The 18,523-nt window shown below is 44.1% G+C and overlaps 10 non-coding genes across 10 annotated transcripts; all 10 read right to left on the bottom strand.

The window, feature by feature from the left end:
* Positions 1-582: 582 nt before the first annotated feature.
* Positions 583-655, bottom strand: trnak-cuu (transfer RNA lysine (anticodon CUU)). Its single transcript has one exon. It is a non-coding gene; the product is annotated as a tRNA-Lys (tRNA).
* A 1,481-nt stretch (positions 656-2,136) lies between these two features.
* On the bottom strand, positions 2,137-2,209 carry trnak-cuu (transfer RNA lysine (anticodon CUU)). Its single transcript has one exon. It is a non-coding gene; the product is annotated as a tRNA-Lys (tRNA).
* Positions 2,210-5,245: 3,036 nt separating this feature from the next.
* trnak-cuu (transfer RNA lysine (anticodon CUU)) lies at positions 5,246-5,318 on the bottom strand. Its single transcript has one exon. It is a non-coding gene; the product is annotated as a tRNA-Lys (tRNA).
* Positions 5,319-6,281: 963 nt separating this feature from the next.
* trnak-cuu (transfer RNA lysine (anticodon CUU)) lies at positions 6,282-6,354 on the bottom strand. The gene has a single exon. It is a non-coding gene; the product is annotated as a tRNA-Lys (tRNA).
* Positions 6,355-9,388: 3,034 nt separating this feature from the next.
* Positions 9,389-9,461, bottom strand: trnak-cuu (transfer RNA lysine (anticodon CUU)). The gene has a single exon. It is a non-coding gene; the product is annotated as a tRNA-Lys (tRNA).
* A 445-nt stretch (positions 9,462-9,906) lies between these two features.
* Positions 9,907-9,979, bottom strand: trnak-cuu (transfer RNA lysine (anticodon CUU)). The gene has a single exon. It is a non-coding gene; the product is annotated as a tRNA-Lys (tRNA).
* A 445-nt stretch (positions 9,980-10,424) lies between these two features.
* On the bottom strand, positions 10,425-10,497 carry trnak-cuu (transfer RNA lysine (anticodon CUU)). Its single transcript has one exon. It is a non-coding gene; the product is annotated as a tRNA-Lys (tRNA).
* A 4,070-nt stretch (positions 10,498-14,567) lies between these two features.
* On the bottom strand, positions 14,568-14,640 carry trnak-cuu (transfer RNA lysine (anticodon CUU)). The gene has a single exon. It is a non-coding gene; the product is annotated as a tRNA-Lys (tRNA).
* A 445-nt stretch (positions 14,641-15,085) lies between these two features.
* trnak-cuu (transfer RNA lysine (anticodon CUU)) lies at positions 15,086-15,158 on the bottom strand. Its single transcript has one exon. It is a non-coding gene; the product is annotated as a tRNA-Lys (tRNA).
* A 2,517-nt stretch (positions 15,159-17,675) lies between these two features.
* On the bottom strand, positions 17,676-17,748 carry trnak-cuu (transfer RNA lysine (anticodon CUU)). Its single transcript has one exon. It is a non-coding gene; the product is annotated as a tRNA-Lys (tRNA).
* Between the last annotated feature and the right edge of the window lie 775 nt (positions 17,749-18,523).

Genomic DNA, 18,523 nt, shown 5'->3' on the forward strand with positions numbered 1-18,523 from the left:
TGCTCGAATGTCCAAGCGGATGGCTGTTTGCAAAGTGAGTTCGTGCTTCGGAAGAGAAAAGATTCACCCAACGTGGGGCTCGAATCCACGACCCTGAGATTAAGAGTCTCATGCTCTACCGACTGAGCTAGCCAGGCACCTCAACAGTGATAATTACTTGGTCTGAATATCGTACAGCTCTGTTTGAGCAAAATATGGTGATCAGTGAGAATGTTGTTAATGGATCCTGTGGTGCATTCGGTTAGCGTGTTGTACTTATACAGCAGTATGCAGTAAATTGATGTCACGGTTGTGAGTTTGAGCCTCAGCAGATGCAAGTATTTTTCTTGAACCTTCTGCCTGTCTATTTCTTGTCGAGAAAAGGAGCATTGCTTCAAACCATTTAGGAGGACGTTTCATTGGTAATAGGTCTGTCATTGAGATAAAAGGTCAGAGTGAAGGTATAGCTAGGATTCAAATCCATAGTCTTCTGTAAAACCAGCTATGCCTGACAAGTCAGCAATGCAGGGTGGCAAGCCTGCTCGAATGTCCAAGCGGATGGCTGTTTGCAAAGTGAGTTCGTGCTTCGGAAGAGAAAAGATTCACCCAACGTGGGGCTCGAACCCACGACCCTGAGATTAAGAGTCTCATGCTCTACCGACTGAGCTAGCCAGGCATATCAACATTAATAATTACTTGGTCTGAATATCGTACAGCTTTGTTTGAGCAAAATATGGTGATCAGTGAAAGTGTTGTTAATGGATCCTGTGGTGCATTCGGTTAGCGTGTTGTACTTATACAGCAGTATGCAGTAAATTGATGTCACGGTTATGAGTTTGAGCCTCAGCAGATGCAAGTATTTTTCTTGAACCTTCTGCCTGTCTATTTCTTTTCGAGAAAAGGAGCATTGCTTCAAACCATTTAGGAGGACGTTTCATTGGTAATAGGTATGTCATTGAGATAAAAGGTCAGAGTGAAGGTATAGCTAGGATTCAAATCCATAGTATTCTGTAAAACCAGCTATGCCTGACAAGTGAGCAATGCAGGGTGGCAAGCCTGCTCGAAAGTCCAAGCGGATGGCTGTTTGCAAAGTGAGTTCGTGCTTCGGAAGAGAAAAGATTCACCCAACGTGGGGCTCGAACCCACGACCCTGAGATTAAGAGTCTAATGCTCTACCGACTGAGCTAGCCAGGCACCTCAACAGTGATAATTACTTGGTCTGAATATCGTACAGCTCTGTTTGAGCAAAATATGGTGATCAGTGAGAATGTTGTTAATGGATCCTGTGGTGCATTCGGTTAGCGTGTTGTACTTATACAGCAGTATGCAGTAAATTGATGTCACGGTTGTGAGTTTGAGCCTCAGCAGATGCAAGTATTTTTCTTGAACCTTCTGCCTGTCTATTTCTTGTCGAGAAAAGGAGCATTGCTTCAAACCATTTAGGAGGACGTTTCATTGGTAATAGGTCTGTCATTGAGATAAAAGGTCAGAGTGAAGGTATAGCTAGGATTCAAATCCATAGTATTCTGTAAAACAGGCTATGCCTGACAAGTGAGCAATGCAGGGTGGCAAGCCTGCTCGAATGTCCAAGCGGATGCCTGTTTGCAAAGTGAGTTCGTGCTTCGGAAGAGATAAGATTCGCCCAACGTGGGGCTCGAACACACGACCCTGAGATTAAGAGTCTCATGCTCTACCGACTGAGCTAGCCAGGCACCTCAACAGTGATAATTACTTGGTCTGAATATCGTACAGCTCTGTTTGAGCAAAATATGGTGATCAGTGAGAATGTTGTTAATGGATCCTGTGGTGCATTCGGTTAGCGTGTTGTACTTATACAGCAGTATGCAGTAAATTGATGTCACGGTTGTGAGTTTGAGCCTCAGCAGATGCAAGTATTTTTCTTGAACCTTCTGCCTGTCTATTTCTTGTCGAGAAAAGGAGCATTGCTTCAAACCATTTAGGAGGACGTTTCATTGGTAATAGGTATGTCATTGAGATAAAAGGTCAGAGTGAAAGTATAGCTAGGATTCAAATCCATAGTCTTCTGTAAAACCAGCTATGCCTGACAAGTCAGCAATGCAGGGTGGCAAGCCTGCTCGAATGTCCAAGCTGATGGCTGTTTGCAAAGTGAGTTCGTGCTTCGGAAGAGAAAAGTGTCACCCAACGTGGGGCTCGAACCCACGACCCTGAGATTAAGAGTCTCATGCTCTACCGACTGAGCTAGCCAGGCATATCAACATTGATAATTACTTGGTCTGAATATCGTACAGCTCTGTTTGAGCAAAATATGGTGATCAGTGAAAGTGTTGTTAATGGATCCTGTGGTGCATTCGGTTAGCGTGTTGTACTTATACAGCAGTATGCAGTAAATTGATGTCACGGTTATGAGTTTGAGCCTCAGCAGATGCAAGTATTTTCTTGAACCTTCTGCCTGTCTATTTCTTGTCGAGAAAAGGAGCATTGCTTCAAACCATTTAGGAGGACGTTTCATTGGTAATAGGTATGTCATTGCGATAAAAGGTCAGAGTGAAGGTATAGCTAGGATTCAAATCCATAGTCTTCTGTAAAACCAGCTATGCCTGACAAGACAGCAATGCAGGGTGGCAAGCCTGCTCGAATGTCCAAGCGGATGGCTGTTTGCAAAGTGAGTTCGTGCTTCGGAAGAGAAAAGATTCACCCAACGTGGGGCTCGAATCCACGACCCTGAGATTAAGAGTCTCATGCTCTACCGACTGAGCTAGCCAGGCACCTCAACAGTGATAATTACTTGGTCTGAATATCGTACAGCTCTGTTTGAGCAAAATATGGTGATCAGTGAGAATGTTGTTAATGGATCCTGTGGTGCATTCGGTTAGCGTGTTGTACTTATACAGCAGTATGCAGTAAATTGATGTCACGGTTGTGAGTTTGAGCCTCAGCAGATGCAAGTATTTTTCTTGAACCTTCTGCCTGTCTATTTCTTGTCGAGAAAAGGAGCATTGCTTCAAACCATTTAGGAGGTTGTTTCATTGGTAATAGGTATGTCATTGAGATAAAAGGTCAGAGTGAAGGTATAGCTAGGATTCAAATCCATAGTCTTCTGTAACACCAGCTATGCCTGACATGTCAGCAATGCAGGGTGGCAAGCCTGCTCGAAAGTCCAAGCGGATGGCTGTTTGCAAAGTGAGTTCGTGCTTCGGAAGAGAAAAGTGTCACCCAACGTGGGGCTCGAAACCACGAGCCTGAGATTAAGAGTCTCATGCTCTACCGACTGAGCTAGCCAGGCATCTCAACATTAATAATTACTTGATCTGAATATCGTACAGCTCTGTTTGAGCAAAATATGGTGATCAGTGAAAGTGTTGTTAATGGATCCTGTGGTGCATTCGGTTAGCGTGTTGTACTTATACAGCAGTATGCAGTAAATTGATGTCACGGTTGTGAGTTTGAGCCTCAGCAGATGCAAGTATTTTTCTTGAACCTTCTGCCTGTCTATTTCTTGTCGAGAAAAGGAGCATTGCTTCAAACCATTTAGGAGGACGTTTCATTGGTAATAGGTATGTCATTGAGATAAAAGGTCAGAGTGAATGTATAGCTAGGATTCAAATCCATAGTCTTCTGTAAAACCAGCTATGCCTGACAAGACAGCAATGCAGGGTGGCAAGCCTGCTCGAATGTCCAAGCGGATGGCTGTTTGCAAAGTGAGTTCGTGCTTCGGAAGAGAAAGATTCACCCAACGTGGGGCTCGAATCCACGACCCTGAGATTAAGAGTCTCATGCTCTACCGACTGAGCTAGCCAGGCACCTCAACAGTGATAATTACTTGGTCTGAATATCGTACAGCTCTGTTTGAGCAAAATATGGTGATCAGTGAGAATGTTGTTAATGGATCCTGTGGTGCATTCGGTTAGCGTGTTGTACTTATACAGCAGTATGCAGTAAATTGATGTCACGGTTGTGAGTTTGAGCCTCAGCAGATGCAAGTATTTTTCTTGAACCTTCTGCCTGTCTATTTCTTGTCGAGAAAAGGAGCATTGCTTCAAACCATTTAGGAGGACGTTTCATTGGTAATAGGTCTGTCGTTGAGATAAAAGGTCAGAGTGAAGGTATAGCTAGGATTCAAATCCATAGTCTTCTGTAAAACCAGCTATGCCTGACAAGTGAGCAATGCAGGGTGGCAAGCCTGCTCGAATGTCCAAGCGGATGGCTGTTTGCAAAGTGAGTTCGTGCTTCGGAAGAGAAAAGATTCCCCCAACGTGGGGCTCGAACCCACGACCCTGAGATTAAGAGTCTCATGCTCTACCGACTGAGCTAGCCAGGCACCTCAACAGTGATAATTACTTGGTCTGAATATCGTACAGCTCTGTTTGAGCAAAATATGGTGATCAGTGAGAATGTTGTTAATGGATCCTGTGGTGCATTCGGTTAGCGTGTTGTACTTATACAGCAGTATGCAGTAAATTGATGTCACGGTTGTGAGTTTGAGCCTCAACAGATGCAAGTATTTTTCTTGAACCCTCTGCCTGTCTATTTCTTGTCGAGAAAAGGAGCATTGCTTCAAACCATTTAGGAGGACGTTTCATTGGTAATAGGTATGTCATTGAGATAAAAAGTCAGAGTGAAGGTATAGCTAGGATTCAAATCCATAGTCTTCTGTAACACCAGCTATGCCTGACACGTCAGCAATGCAGGGTGGCAAGCCTGCTCGAAAGTCCAAGCGGATGGCTGTTTGCAAAGTGAGTTCGTGCTTCGGAAGAGAAAAGATTCGCCCAACGTGGGGCTCGAACCACGACCCTGAGATTAAGAGTCACATGCTCTACCGACTGAGCTAGCCAGGCACCTCAAGAGTAATAATTACTTGGTCTGAATATCGTACAGCTCTGTTTGAGCAAAATATGGTGATCAGTGAAAGAAAGTGTTGTTAATGGATCCTGTGGTGCATTCGGTTAGCGTGTTGTACTTATACAGCAGTATGCAGTAAATTGATGTCACGGTTGTGAGTTTGAGCCTCAGCAGATGCAAGTATTTTTCTTGAACCTTCTGCCTGTCTATTTCTTGTCGAGAAAAGGAGCATTGCTTCAAACCATTTAGGAGGACGTTTCATTGGTAATAGGTATGTCATTGAGATAAAAGGTCAGAGTGAAGGTATAGCTAGGATTCAAATCCATAGTCTTCTGTAAAACCAGCTATGCCTGACAAGTCAGCAATGCAGGGTGGCAAGCCTGCTCGAATGTCCAAGCTGATGGCTGTTTGCAAAGTGAGTTCGTGCTTCGGAAGAGAAAAGTGTCACCCAACGTGGGGCTCGAACCCACGACCCTGAGATTAAGAGTCTCATGCTCTACCGACTGAGCTAGCCAGGCATATCAACATTAATAATTACTTGGTCTGAATATCGTACAGCTCTGTTTGAGCAAAATATGGTGATCAGTGAAAGTGTTGTTAATGGATCCTGTGGTGCATTCGGTTAGCGTGTTGTACTTATACAGCAGTATGCAGTAAATTGATGTCACGGTTATGAGTTTGAGCCTCAGCAGATGCAAGTATTTTTCTTGAACCTTCTGCCTGTCTATTTCTTGTCGAGAAAAGGAGCATTGCTTCAAACCATTTAGGAGGACGTTTCATTGGTAATAGGTATGTCATTGAGATAAAAGGTCAGAGTGAAGGTATAGCTAGGATTCAAATCCATAGTGTTCTGTAAAACCAGCTATGCCTGACAAGACAGCAATGCAGGGTGGCAAGCCTGCTCGAATGTCCAAGCGGATGGCTGTTTGCAAAGTGAGTTCGTGCTTCGGAAGAGAAAAGATTCACCCAACGTGGGGCTCAAACCCACGACCCTGAGATTAAGAGTCTCATGCTCTACCGACTGAGCTAGCCAGGCACCTCATCAGTGATAATTACTTGGTCTGAATATCGTACAGCTCTGCTTGAGCAAAATATGGTGATCAGTGAGAATGTTGTTAATGGATCCTGTGGTGCATTCGGTTAGCGTGTTGTACTTATACAGCAGTATGCAGTAAATTGAAGTCACGGTTGTGAGTTTGAGCCTCAGCAGATGCAAGTATTTTTCTTGAACCTTCTGCCTGTCTATTTCTTGTCGAGAAAAGGAGCATTGCTTCAAACCATTTAGGAGGACGTTTCATTGGTAATAGGTATGTCATTGCGATAAAAGGTCAGAGTGAAGGTATAGCTAGGATTCAAATCCATAGTCTTCTGTAAAACCAGCTATGCCTGACAAGACAGCAATGCAGGGTGGCAAGCCTGCTCGAATGTCCAAGCGGATGGCTGTTTGCAAAGTGAGTTCGTGCTTCGGAAGAGAAAAAATTCACCCAACGTGGGGCTCGAACCCACGACCCTGAGATTAAGAGTCTCATGCTCTACCGACTGAGCTAGCCAGGCACCTCAACATTCATAATTACTTGGTCTGAATATCGTACAGCTCTGTTTGAGCAAAATATGGTGATCAGTGAGAATGTTGTTAATGGATCCTGTGGTGCATTCGGTTAGCGTGTTGTACTTATACAGCAGTATGCAGTAAATTGATGTCACGGTTGTGAGTTTGAGCCTCAACAGATGCAAGTATTTTTCTTGAACCCTCTGCCTGTCTATTTCTTGTCGAGAAAAGGAGCATTGCTTCAAACCATTTAGGAGGACGTTTCATTGGTAATAGGTATGTCATTGAGATAAAAGGTCAGAGTGAAGGTATAGCTAGGATTCAAATCCATAGTCTTCTGTAACACCAGCTATGCCTGACACGTCAGCAATGCAGGGTGGCAAGCCTGCTCGAAAGTCCAAGCGGATGGCTGTTTGCAAAGTGAGTTCGTGCTTCGGAAGAGAAAAGATTCGCCCAACGTGGGGCTCGAACCACGACCCTGAGATTAAGAGTCAAATGCTCTACCGACTGAGCTAGCCAGGCACCTCAAGAGTAATAATTACTTGGTCTGAATATCGTACAGCTCTGTTTGAGCAAAATATGGTGATCAGTGAAAGTGTTGTTAATGGATCCTGTGGTGCATTCGGTTAGCGTGTTGTACTTATACAGCAGTATGCAGTAAATTGATGTCACGGTTATGAGTTTGAGCCTCAGCAGATGCAAGTATTTTTCTTGAACCTTCTGCCTGTCTATTTCTTGTCGAGAAAAGGAGCATTGCTTCAAACCATTTAGGAGGACGTTTCATTGGTAATAGGTATGTCATTGAGATAAAAGGTCAGAGTGAAGGTATAGCTAGGATTCAAATCCATAGTGTTCTGTAAAACCAGCTATGCCTGACAAGACAGCAATGCAGGGTGGCAAGCCTGCTCGAATGTCCAAGCGGATGGCTGTTTGCAAAGTGAGTTCGTGCTTCGGAAGAGAAAAGATTCACCCAACGTGGGCCTCAAACCCACGACCCTGAGATTAAGAGTCTCATGCTCTACCGACTGAGCTAGCCAGGAACCTCATCAGTGATAATTACTTGGTCTGAATATCGTACAGCTCTGCTTGAGCAAAATATGGTGATCAGTGAGAATGTTGTTAATGGATCCTGTGGTGCATTCGGTTAGCGTGTTGTACTTATACAGCAGTATGCAGTAAATTGATGTCACGGTTGTGAGTTTGAGCCTCAGCAGATGCAAGATTTTTTCTTGAACCTTCTGCCTGTCTATTTCTTGTCGAGAAAAGGAGCATTGCTTCAAACCATTTAGGAGGACGTTTCATTGGTAATAGGTATGTCATTGCGATAAAAGGTCAGAGTGAAGGTATAGCTAGGATTCAAATCCATAGTCTTCTGTAAAACCAGCTATGCCTGACAAGACAGCAATGCAGGGTGGCAAGCCTGCTCGAATGTCCAAGCGGATGGCTGTTTGCAAAGTGAGTTCGTGCTTCGGAAGAGAAAAGATTCACCCAACGTGGGGCTCGAATCCACGACCCTGAGATTAAGAGTCTCATGCTCTACCGACTGAGCTAGCCAGGCACCTCAACAGTGATAATTACTTGGTCTGAATATCGTACAGCTCTGTTTGAGCAAAATATGGTGATCAGTGAGAATGTTGTTAATGGATCCTGTGGTGCATTCGGTTAGCGTGTTGTACTTATACAGCAGTATGCAGTAAATTGATGTCACGGTTGTGAGTTTGAGCCTCAGCAGATGCAAGTATTTTTCTTGAACCTTCTGCCTGTCTATTTCTTGTCGAGAAAAGGAGCATTGCTTCAAACCATTTAGGAGGTTGTTTCATTGGTAATAGGTATGTCATTGAGATAAAAGGTCAGAGTGAAGGTATAGCTAGGATTCAAATCCATAGTGTTCTGTAAAACCAGCTATGCCTGACAAGACAGCAATGCAGGGTGGCAAGCCTGCTCGAATGTCCAAGCGGATGGCTGTTTGCAAAGTGAGTTCGTGCTTCGGAAGAGAAAAGATTCACCCAACGTGGGCCTCAAACCCACGACCCTGAGATTAAGAGTCTCATGCTCTACCGACTGAGCTAGCCAGGAACCTCATCAGTGATAATTACTTGGTCTGAATATCGTACAGCTCTGCTTGAGCAAAATATGGTGATCAGTGAGAATGTTGTTAATGGATCCTGTGGTGCATTCGGTTAGCGTGTTGTACTTATACAGCAGTATGCAGTAAATTGATGTCACGGTTGTGAGTTTGAGCCTCAGCAGATGCAAGATTTTTTCTTGAACCTTCTGCCTGTCTATTTCTTGTCGAGAAAAGGAGCATTGCTTCAAACCATTTAGGAGGACGTTTCATTGGTAATAGGTATGTCATTGCGATAAAAGGTCAGAGTGAAGGTATAGCTAGGATTCAAATCCATAGTCTTCTGTAAAACCAGCTATGCCTGACAAGACAGCAATGCAGGGTGGCAAGCCTGCTCGAATGTCCAAGCGGATGGCTGTTTGCAAAGTGAGTTCGTGCTTCGGAAGAGAAAAGATTCACCCAACGTGGGGCTCGAATCCACGACCCTGAGATTAAGAGTCTCATGCTCTACCGACTGAGCTAGCCAGGCACCTCAACAGTGATAATTACTTGGTCTGAATATCGTACAGCTCTGTTTGAGCAAAATATGGTGATCAGTGAGAATGTTGTTAATGGATCCTGTGGTGCATTCGGTTAGCGTGTTGTACTTATACAGCAGTATGCAGTAAATTGATGTCACGGTTGTGAGTTTGAGCCTCAGCAGATGCAAGTATTTTTCTTGAACCTTCTGCCTGTCTATTTCTTGTCGAGAAAAGGAGCATTGCTTCAAACCATTTAGGAGGACGTTTCATTGGTAATAGGTCTGTCATTGAGATAAAAGGTCAGAGTGAAGGTATAGCTAGGATTCAAATCCATAGTCTTCTGTAAAACCAGCTATGCCTGACAAGTCAGCAATGCAGGGTGGCAAGCCTGCTCGAATGTCCAAGCGGATGGCTGTTTGCAAAGTGAGTTCGTGCTTCGGAAGAGAAAAGATTCACCCAACGTGGGGCTCGAACCCACGACCCTGAGATTAAGAGTCTCATGCTCTACCGACTGAGCTAGCCAGGCATATCAACATTAATAATTACTTGGTCTGAATATCGTACAGCTTTGTTTGAGCAAAATATGGTGATCAGTGAAAGTGTTGTTAATGGATCCTGTGGTGCATTCGGTTAGCGTGTTGTACTTATACAGCAGTATGCAGTAAATTGATGTCACGGTTATGAGTTTGAGCCTCAGCAGATGCAAGTATTTTTCTTGAACCTTCTGCCTGTCTATTTCTTTTCGAGAAAAGGAGCATTGCTTCAAACCATTTAGGAGGACGTTTCATTGGTAATAGGTATGTCATTGAGATAAAAGGTCAGAGTGAAGGTATAGCTAGGATTCAAATCCATAGTATTCTGTAAAACCAGCTATGCCTGACAAGTGAGCAATGCAGGGTGGCAAGCCTGCTCGAAAGTCCAAGCGGATGGCTGTTTGCAAAGTGAGTTCGTGCTTCGGAAGAGAAAAGATTCACCCAACGTGGGGCTCGAACCCACGACCCTGAGATTAAGAGTCTCATGCTCTACCGACTGAGCTAGCCAGGCACCTCAACAGTGATAATTACTTGGTCTGAATATCGTACAGCTCTGTTTGAGCAAAATATGGTGATCAGTGAGAATGTTGTTAATGGATCCTGTGGTGCATTCGGTTAGCGTGTTGTACTTATACAGCAGTATGCAGTAAATTGATGTCACGGTTGTGAGTTTGAGCCTCAGCAGATGCAAGTATTTTTCTTGAACCTTCTGCCTGTCTATTTCTTGTCGAGAAAAGGAGCATTGCTTCAAACCATTTAGGAGGACGTTTCATTGGTAATAGGTCTGTCATTGAGATAAAAGGTCAGAGTGAAGGTATAGCTAGGATTCAAATCCATAGTATTCTGTAAAACAGGCTATGCCTGACAAGTGAGCAATGCAGGGTGGCAAGCCTGCTCGAATGTCCAAGCGGATGCCTGTTTGCAAAGTGAGTTCGTGCTTCGGAAGAGAAAAAATTCACCCAACGTGGGGCTCGAACCCACGACCCTGAGATTAAGAGTCTCATGCTCTACCGACTGAGCTAGCCAGGCACCTCAACATTCATAATTACTTGGTCTGAATATCGTACAGCTCTGTTTGAGCAAAATATGGTGATCAGTGAGAATGTTGTTAATGGATCCTGTGGTGCATTCGGTTAGCGTGTTGTACTTATACAGCAGTATGCAGTAAATTGATGTCACGGTTGTGAGTTTGAGCCTCAACAGATGCAAGTATTTTTCTTGAACCCTCTGCCTGTCTATTTCTTGTCGAGAAAAGGAGCATTGCTTCAAACCATTTAGGAGGACGTTTCATTGGTAATAGGTATGTCATTGAGATAAAAGGTCAGAGTGAAGGTATAGCTAGGATTCAAATCCATAGTCTTCTGTAACACCAGCTATGCCTGACACGTCAGCAATGCAGGGTGGCAAGCCTGCTCGAAAGTCCAAGCGGATGGCTGTTTGCAAAGTGAGTTCGTGCTTCGGAAGAGAAAAGATTCGCCCAACGTGGGGCTCGAACCACGACCCTGAGATTAAGAGTCACATGCTCTACCGACTGAGCTAGCCAGGCACCTCAAGAGTAATAATTACTTGGTCTGAATATCGTACAGCTCTGTTTGAGCAAAATATGGTGATCAGTGAAAGTGTTGTTAATGGATCCTGTGGTGCATTCGGTTAGCGTGTTGTACTTATACAGCAGTATGCAGTAAATTGATGTCACGGTTATGAGTTTGAGCCTCAGCAGATGCAAGTATTTTTCTTGAACCTTCTGCCTGTCTATTTCTTGTCGAGAAAAGGAGCATTGCTTCAAACCATTTAGGAGGACGTTTCATTGGTAATAGGTATGTCATTGAGATAAAAGGTCAGAGTGAAGGTATAGCTAGGATTCAAATCCATAGTGTTCTGTAAAACCAGCTATGCCTGACAAGACAGCAATGCAGGGTGGCAAGCCTGCTCGAATGTCCAAGCGGATGGCTGTTTGCAAAGTGAGTTCGTGCTTCGGAAGAGAAAAGATTCACCCAACGTGGGCCTCAAACCCACGACCCTGAGATTAAGAGTCTCATGCTCTACCGACTGAGCTAGCCAGGAACCTCATCAGTGATAATTACTTGGTCTGAATATCGTACAGCTCTGCTTGAGCATAATATGGTGATCAGTGAGAATGTTGTTAATGGATCCTGTGGTGCATTCGGTTAGCGTGTTGTACTTATACAGCAGTATGCAGTAAATTGATGTCACGGTTGTGAGTTTGAGCCTCAGCAGATGCAAGATTTTTTCTTGAACCTTCTGCCTGTCTATTTCTTGTCGAGAAAAGGAGCATTGCTTCAAACCATTTAGGAGGACGTTTCATTGGTAATAGGTATGTCATTGCGATAAAAGGTCAGAGTGAAGGTATAGCTAGGATTCAAATCCATAGTCTTCTGTAAAACCAGCTATGCCTGACAAGACAGCAATGCAGGGTGGCAAGCCTGCTCGAATGTCCAAGCGGATGGCTGTTTGCAAAGTGAGTTCGTGCTTCGGAAGAGAAAAGATTCACCCAACGTGGGGCTCGAATCCACGACCCTGAGATTAAGAGTCTCATGCTCTACCGACTGAGCTAGCCAGGCACCTCAACAGTGATAATTACTTGGTCTGAATATCGTACAGCTCTGTTTGAGCAAAATATGGTGATCAGTGAGAATGTTGTTAATGGATCCTGTGGTGCATTCGGTTAGCGTGTTGTACTTATACAGCAGTATGCAGTAAATTGATGTCACGGTTGTGAGTTTGAGCCTCAGCAGATGCAAGTATTTTTCTTGAACCTTCTGCCTGTCTATTTCTTGTCGAGAAAAGGAGCATTGCTTCAAACCATTTAGGAGGTTGTTTCATTGGTAATAGGTATGTCATTGAGATAAAAGGTCAGAGTGAAGGTATAGCTAGGATTCAAATCCATAGTCTTCTGTAAAACCAGCTATGCCTGACAAGACAGCAATGCAGGGTGGCAAGCCTGCTCGAATGTCCAAGCGGATGGCTGTTTGCAAAGTGAGTTCGTGCTTCGGAAGAGAAAAGATTCACCCAACGTGGGGCTCGAATCCACGACCCTGAGATTAAGAGTCTCATGCTCTACCGACTGAGCTAGCCAGGCACCTCAACAGTGATAATTACTTGGTCTGAATATCGTACAGCTCTGTTTGAGCAAAATATGGTGATCAGTGAGAATGTTGTTAATGGATCCTGTGGTGCATTCGGTTAGCGTGTTGTACTTATACAGCAGTATGCAGTAAATTGATGTCACGGTTGTGAGTTTGAGCCTCAGCAGATGCAAGTATTTTTCTTGAACCTTCTGCCTGTCTATTTCTTGTCGAGAAAAGGAGCATTGCTTCAAACCATTTAGGAGGACGTTTCATTGGTAATAGGTATGTCATTGAGATAAAAGGTCAGAGTGAAGGTATAGCTAGGATTCAAATCCATAGTGTTCTGTAAAACCAGCTATGCCTGACAAGACAGCAATGCAGGGTGGCAAGCCTGCTCGAATGTCCAAGCGGATGGCTGTTTGCAAAGTGAGTTCGTGCTTCGGAAGAGAAAAGATTCACCCAACGTGGGCCTCAAACCCACGACCCTGAGATTAAGAGTCTCATGTTCTACCGACTGAGCTAGCCAGGAACCTCATCAGTGATAATTACTTGGTCTGAATATCGTACAGCTCTGCTTGAGCAAAATATGGTGATCAGTGAGAATGTTGTTAATGGATCCTGTGGTGCATTCGGTTAGCGTGTTGTACTTATACAGCAGTATGCAGTAAATTGATGTCACGGTTGTGAGTTTGAGCCTCAGCAGATGCAAGATTTTTTCTTGAACCTTCTGCCTGTCTATTTCTTGTCGAGAAAAGGAGCATTGCTTCAAACCATTTAGGAGGACGTTTCATTGGTAATAGGTATGTCATTGCGATAAAAGGTCAGAGTGAAGGTATAGCTAGGATTCAAATCCATAGTCTTCTGTAAAACCAGCTATGCCTGACAAGACAGCAATGCAGGGTGGCAAGCCTGCTCGAATGTCCAAGCGGATGGCTGTTTGCAAAGTGAGTTCGTGCTTCGGAAGAGAAAAGATTCACCCAACGTGGGGCTCGAATCCACGACCCTGAGATTAAGAGTCTCATGCTCTACCGACTGAGCTAGCCAGGCACCTCAACAGTGATAATTACTTGGTCTGAATATCGTACAGCTCTGTTTGAGCAAAATATGGTGATCAGTGAGAATGTTGTTAATGGATCCTGTGGTGCATTCGGTTAGCGTGTTGTACTTATACAGCAGTATGCAGTAAATTGATGTCACGGTTGTGAGTTTGAGCCTCAGCAGATGCAAGTATTTTTCTTGAACCTTCTGCCTGTCTATTTCTTGTCGAGAAAAGGAGCATTGCTTCAAACCATTTAGGAGGTTGTTTCATTGGTAATAGGTATGTCATTGAGATAAAAGGTCAGAGTGAAGGTATAGCTAGGATTCAAATCCATAGTCTTCTGTAAAACCAGCTATGCCTGACAAGACAGCAATGCAGGGTGGCAAGCCTGCTCGAATGTCCAAGCGGATGGCTGTTTGCAAAGTGAGTTCGTGCTTCGGAAGAGAAAAGATTCACCCAACGTGGGGCTCGAATCCACGACCCTGAGATTAAGAGTCTCATGCTCTACCGACTGAGCTAGCCAGGCACCTCAACAGTGATAATTACTTGGTCTGAATATCGTACAGCTCTGTTTGAGCAAAATATGGTGATCAGTGAGAATGTTGTTAATGGATCCTGTGGTGCATTCGGTTAGCGTGTTGTACTTATACAGCAGTATGCAGTAAATTGATGTCACGGTTGTGAGTTTGAGCCTCAGCAGATGCAAGTATTTTTCTTGAACCTTCTGCCTGTCTATTTCTTGTCGAGAAAAGGAGCATTGCTTCAAACCATTTAGGAGGACGTTTCATTGGTAATAGGTCTGTCATTGAGATAAAAGGTCAGAGTGAAGGTATAGCTAGGATTCAAATCCATAGTCTTCTGTAAAACCAGCTATGCCTGACAAGTCAGCAATGCAGGGTGGCAAGCCTGCTCGAATGTCCAAGCGGATGGCTGTTTGCAAAGTGAGTTCGTGCTTCGGAAGAGAAAAGATTCACCCAACGTGGGGCTCGAACCCACGACCCTGAGATTAAGAGTCTCATGCTCTACCGACTGAGCTAGCCAGGCATATCAACATTAATAATTACTTGGTCTGAATATCGTACAGCTTTGTTTGAGCAAAATATGGTGATCAGTGAAAGTGTTGTTAATGGATCCTGTGGTGCATTCGGTTAGCGTGTTGTACTTATACAGCAGTATGCAGTAAATTGATGTCACGGTTATGAGTTTGAGCCTCAGCAGATGCAAGTATTTTTCTTGAACCTTCTGCCTGTCTATTTCTTTTCGAGAAAAGGAGCATTGCTTCAAACCATTTAGGAGGACGTTTCATTGGTAATAGGTATGTCATTGAGATAAAAGGTCAGAGTGAAGGTATAGCTAGGATTCAAATCCATAGTATTCTGTAAAACCAGCTATGCCTGACAAGTGAGCAATGCAGGGTGGCAAGCCTGCTCGAAAGTCCAAGCGGATGGCTGTTTGCAAAGTGAGTTCGTGCTTCGGAAGAGAAAAGATTCACCCAACGTGGGGCTCGAACCCACGACCCTGAGATTAAGAGTCTCATGCTCTACCGACTGAGCTAGCCAGGCACCTCAACAGTGATAATTACTTGGTCTGAATATCGTACAGCTCTGTTTGAGCAAAATATGGTGATCAGTGAGAATGTTGTTAATGGATCCTGTGGTGCATTCGGTTAGCGTGTTGTACTTATACAGCAGTATGCAGTAAATTGATGTCACGGTTGTGAGTTTGAGCCTCAGCAGATGCAAGTATTTTTCTTGAACCTTCTGCCTGTCTATTTCTTGTCGAGAAAAGGAGCATTGCTTCAAACCATTTAGGAGGACGTTTCATTGGTAATAGGTCTGTCATTGAGATAAAAGGTCAGAGTGAAGGTATAGCTAGGATTCAAATCCATAGTATTCTGTAAAACAGGCTATGCCTGACAAGTGAGCAATGCAGGGTTGCAAGCCTGCTCGAATGTCCAAGCGGATGCCTGTTTGCAAAGTGAGTTCGTGCTTCGGAAGAGATAAGATTCGCCCAACGTGGGGCTCGAACACACGACCCTGAGATTAAGAGTCTCATGCTCTACCGACTGAGCTAGCCAGGCACCTCAACAGTGATAATTACTTGGTCTGAATATCGTACAGCTCTGTTTGAGCAAAATATGGTGATCAGTGAGAATGTTGTTAATGGATCCTGTGGTGCATTCGGTTAGCGTGTTGTACTTATACAGCAGTATGCAGTAAATTGATGTCACGGTTGTGAGTTTGAGCCTCAGCAGATGCAAGTATTTTTCTTGAACCTTCTGCCTGTCTATTTCTTGTCGAGAAAAGGAGCATTGCTTCAAACCATTTAGGAGGTTGTTTCATTGGTAATAGGTATGTCATTGAGATAAAAGGTCAGAGTGAAGGTATAGCTAGGATTCAAATCCATAGTCTTCTGTAAAACCAGCTATGCCTGACAAGACAGCAATGCAGGGTGGCAAGCCTGCTCGAATGTCCAAGCGGATGGCTGTTTGCAAAGTGAGTTCGTGCTTCGGAAGAGAAAAGATTCACCCAACGTGGGGCTCGAATCCACGACCCTGAGATTAAGAGTCTCATGCTCTACCGACTGAGCTAGCCAGGCACCTCAACAGTGATAATTACTTGGTCTGAATATCGTACAGCTCTGTTTGAGCAAAATATGGTGATCAGTGAGAATGTTGTTAATGGATCCTGTGGTGCATTCGGTTAGCGTGTTGTACTTATACAGCAGTATGCAGTAAATTGATGTCACGGTTGTGAGTTTGAGCCTCAGCAGATGCAAGTATTTTTCTTGAACCTTCTGCCTGTCTATTTCTTGTCGAGAAAAGGAGCATTGCTTCAAACCATTTAGGAGGACGTTTCATTGGTAATAGGTATGTCATTGAGATAAAAGGTCAGAGTGAAGGTATAGCTAGGATTCAAATCCATAGTGTTCTGTAAAACCAGCTATGCCTGACAAGACAGCAATGCAGGGTGGCAAGCCTGCTCGAATGTCCAAGCGGATGGCTGTTTGCAAAGTGAGTTCGTGCTTCGGAAGAGAAAAGATTCACCCAACGTGGGCCTCAAACCCACGACCCTGAGATTAAGAGTCTCATGCTCTACCGACTGAGCTAGCCAGGAACCTCATCAGTGATAATTACTTGGTCTGAATATCGTACAGCTCTGCTTGAGCAAAATATGGTGATCAGTGAGAATGTTGTTAATGGATCCTGTGGTGCATTCGGTTAGCGTGTTGTACTTATACAGCAGTATGCAGTAAATTGATGTCACGGTTGTGAGTTTGAGCCTCAGCAGATGCAAGTATTTTTCTTGAACCTTCTGCCTGTCTATTTCTTGTCGAGAAAAGGAGCATTGCTTCAAACCATTTAGGAGGTTGTTTCATTGGTAATAGGTATGTCATTGAGATAAAAGGTCAGAGTGAAGGTATAGCTAGGATTCAAATCCATAGTCTTCTGTAAAACCAGCTATGCCTGACAAGACAGCAATGCAGGGTGGCAAGCCTGCTCGAATGTCCAAGCGGATGGCTGTTTGCAAAGTGAGTTCGTGCTTCGGAAGAGAAAAGATTCACCCAACGTGGGGCTCGAATCCACGACCCTGAGATTAAGAGTCTCATGCTCTACCGACTGAGCTAGCCAGGCACCTCAACAGTGATAATTACTTGGTCTGAATATCGTACAGCTCTGTTTGAGCAAAATATGGTGATCAGTGAGAATGTTGTTAATGGATCCTGTGGTGCATTCGGTTAGCGTGTTGTACTTATACAGCAGTATGCAGTAAATTGATGTCACGGTTGTGAGTTTGAGCCTCAGCAGATGCAAGTATTTTTCTTGAACCTTCTGCCTGTCTATTTCTTGTCGAGAAAAGGAGCATTGCTTCAAACCATTTAGGAGGACGTTTCATTGGTAATAGGTCTGTCATTGAGATAAAAGGTCAGAGTGAAGGTATAGCTAGGATTCAAATCCATAGTCTTCTGTAAAACCAGCTATGCCTGACATGTCAGCAATGCAGGGTGGCAAGCCTGCTCGAATGTCCAAGCGGATGGCTGTTTGCAAAGTGAGTTCGTGCTTCGGAAGAGAAAAAATTCGCCCAACGTGGGGCTCGAACCCACAACCCTGAGATTAAGAGTCTCATGCTCTACCGACTGAGCTAGCCAGGCACCTCAACAGTGATAATTACTTGGTCTGAATATCGTACAGCTCTGTTTGAGCAAAATATGGTGATCAGTGAGAATGTTGTTAATGGATCCTGTGGTGCATTCGGTTAGCGTGTTGTACTTATACAGCAGTATGCAGTAAATTGATGTCACGGTTATGAGTTTGAGCCTCAGCAGATGCAATTATTTTTCTTGAACCTTCTGCCTGTCTATTTCTTGTCGAGAAAAGGAGCATTGCTTCAAACCATTTAGGAGGACGTTTCATTGGTAATAGGTCTGTCATTGAGATAAAAGGTCAGAGTGAAGGTATAGCTAGGATTCAAATCCATAGTCTTCTGTAAAACCAGCTATGCCTGACAAGTCAGCAATGCAGGGTGGCAAGCCTGCTCGAATGTCCAAGCGGATGGCTGTTTGCAAAGTGAGTTCGTGCTTCGGAAGAGAAAAGATTCACCCAACGTGGGGCTCGAACCTACGACCCTGAGATTAAGAGTCTCATGCTCTACCGACTGAGCTAGCCAGGCACCTCAACAGTGATAATTACTTGGTCTGAATATCGTACAGCTCTGTTTGAGCAAAATATGGTGATCAGTGAGAATGTTGTTAATGGATCCTGTGGTGCATTCGATTAGCGTGTTGTACTTATACAGCAGTATGCAGTAAATTGATGTCACGGTTGTGAGTTTGAGCCTCAGCAGATGCAAGTATTTTTCTTGAACCTTCTGCCTGTCTATTTCTTGTCGAGAAAAGGAGCATTGCTTCAAACCATTTAGGAGGACGT

Source organism: Salvelinus fontinalis, unplaced genomic scaffold (assembly GCF_029448725.1).
Source record: "Salvelinus fontinalis isolate EN_2023a unplaced genomic scaffold, ASM2944872v1 scaffold_0316, whole genome shotgun sequence".
NCBI classification, from domain to species: Eukaryota; Metazoa; Chordata; class Actinopteri; order Salmoniformes; family Salmonidae; genus Salvelinus; species Salvelinus fontinalis.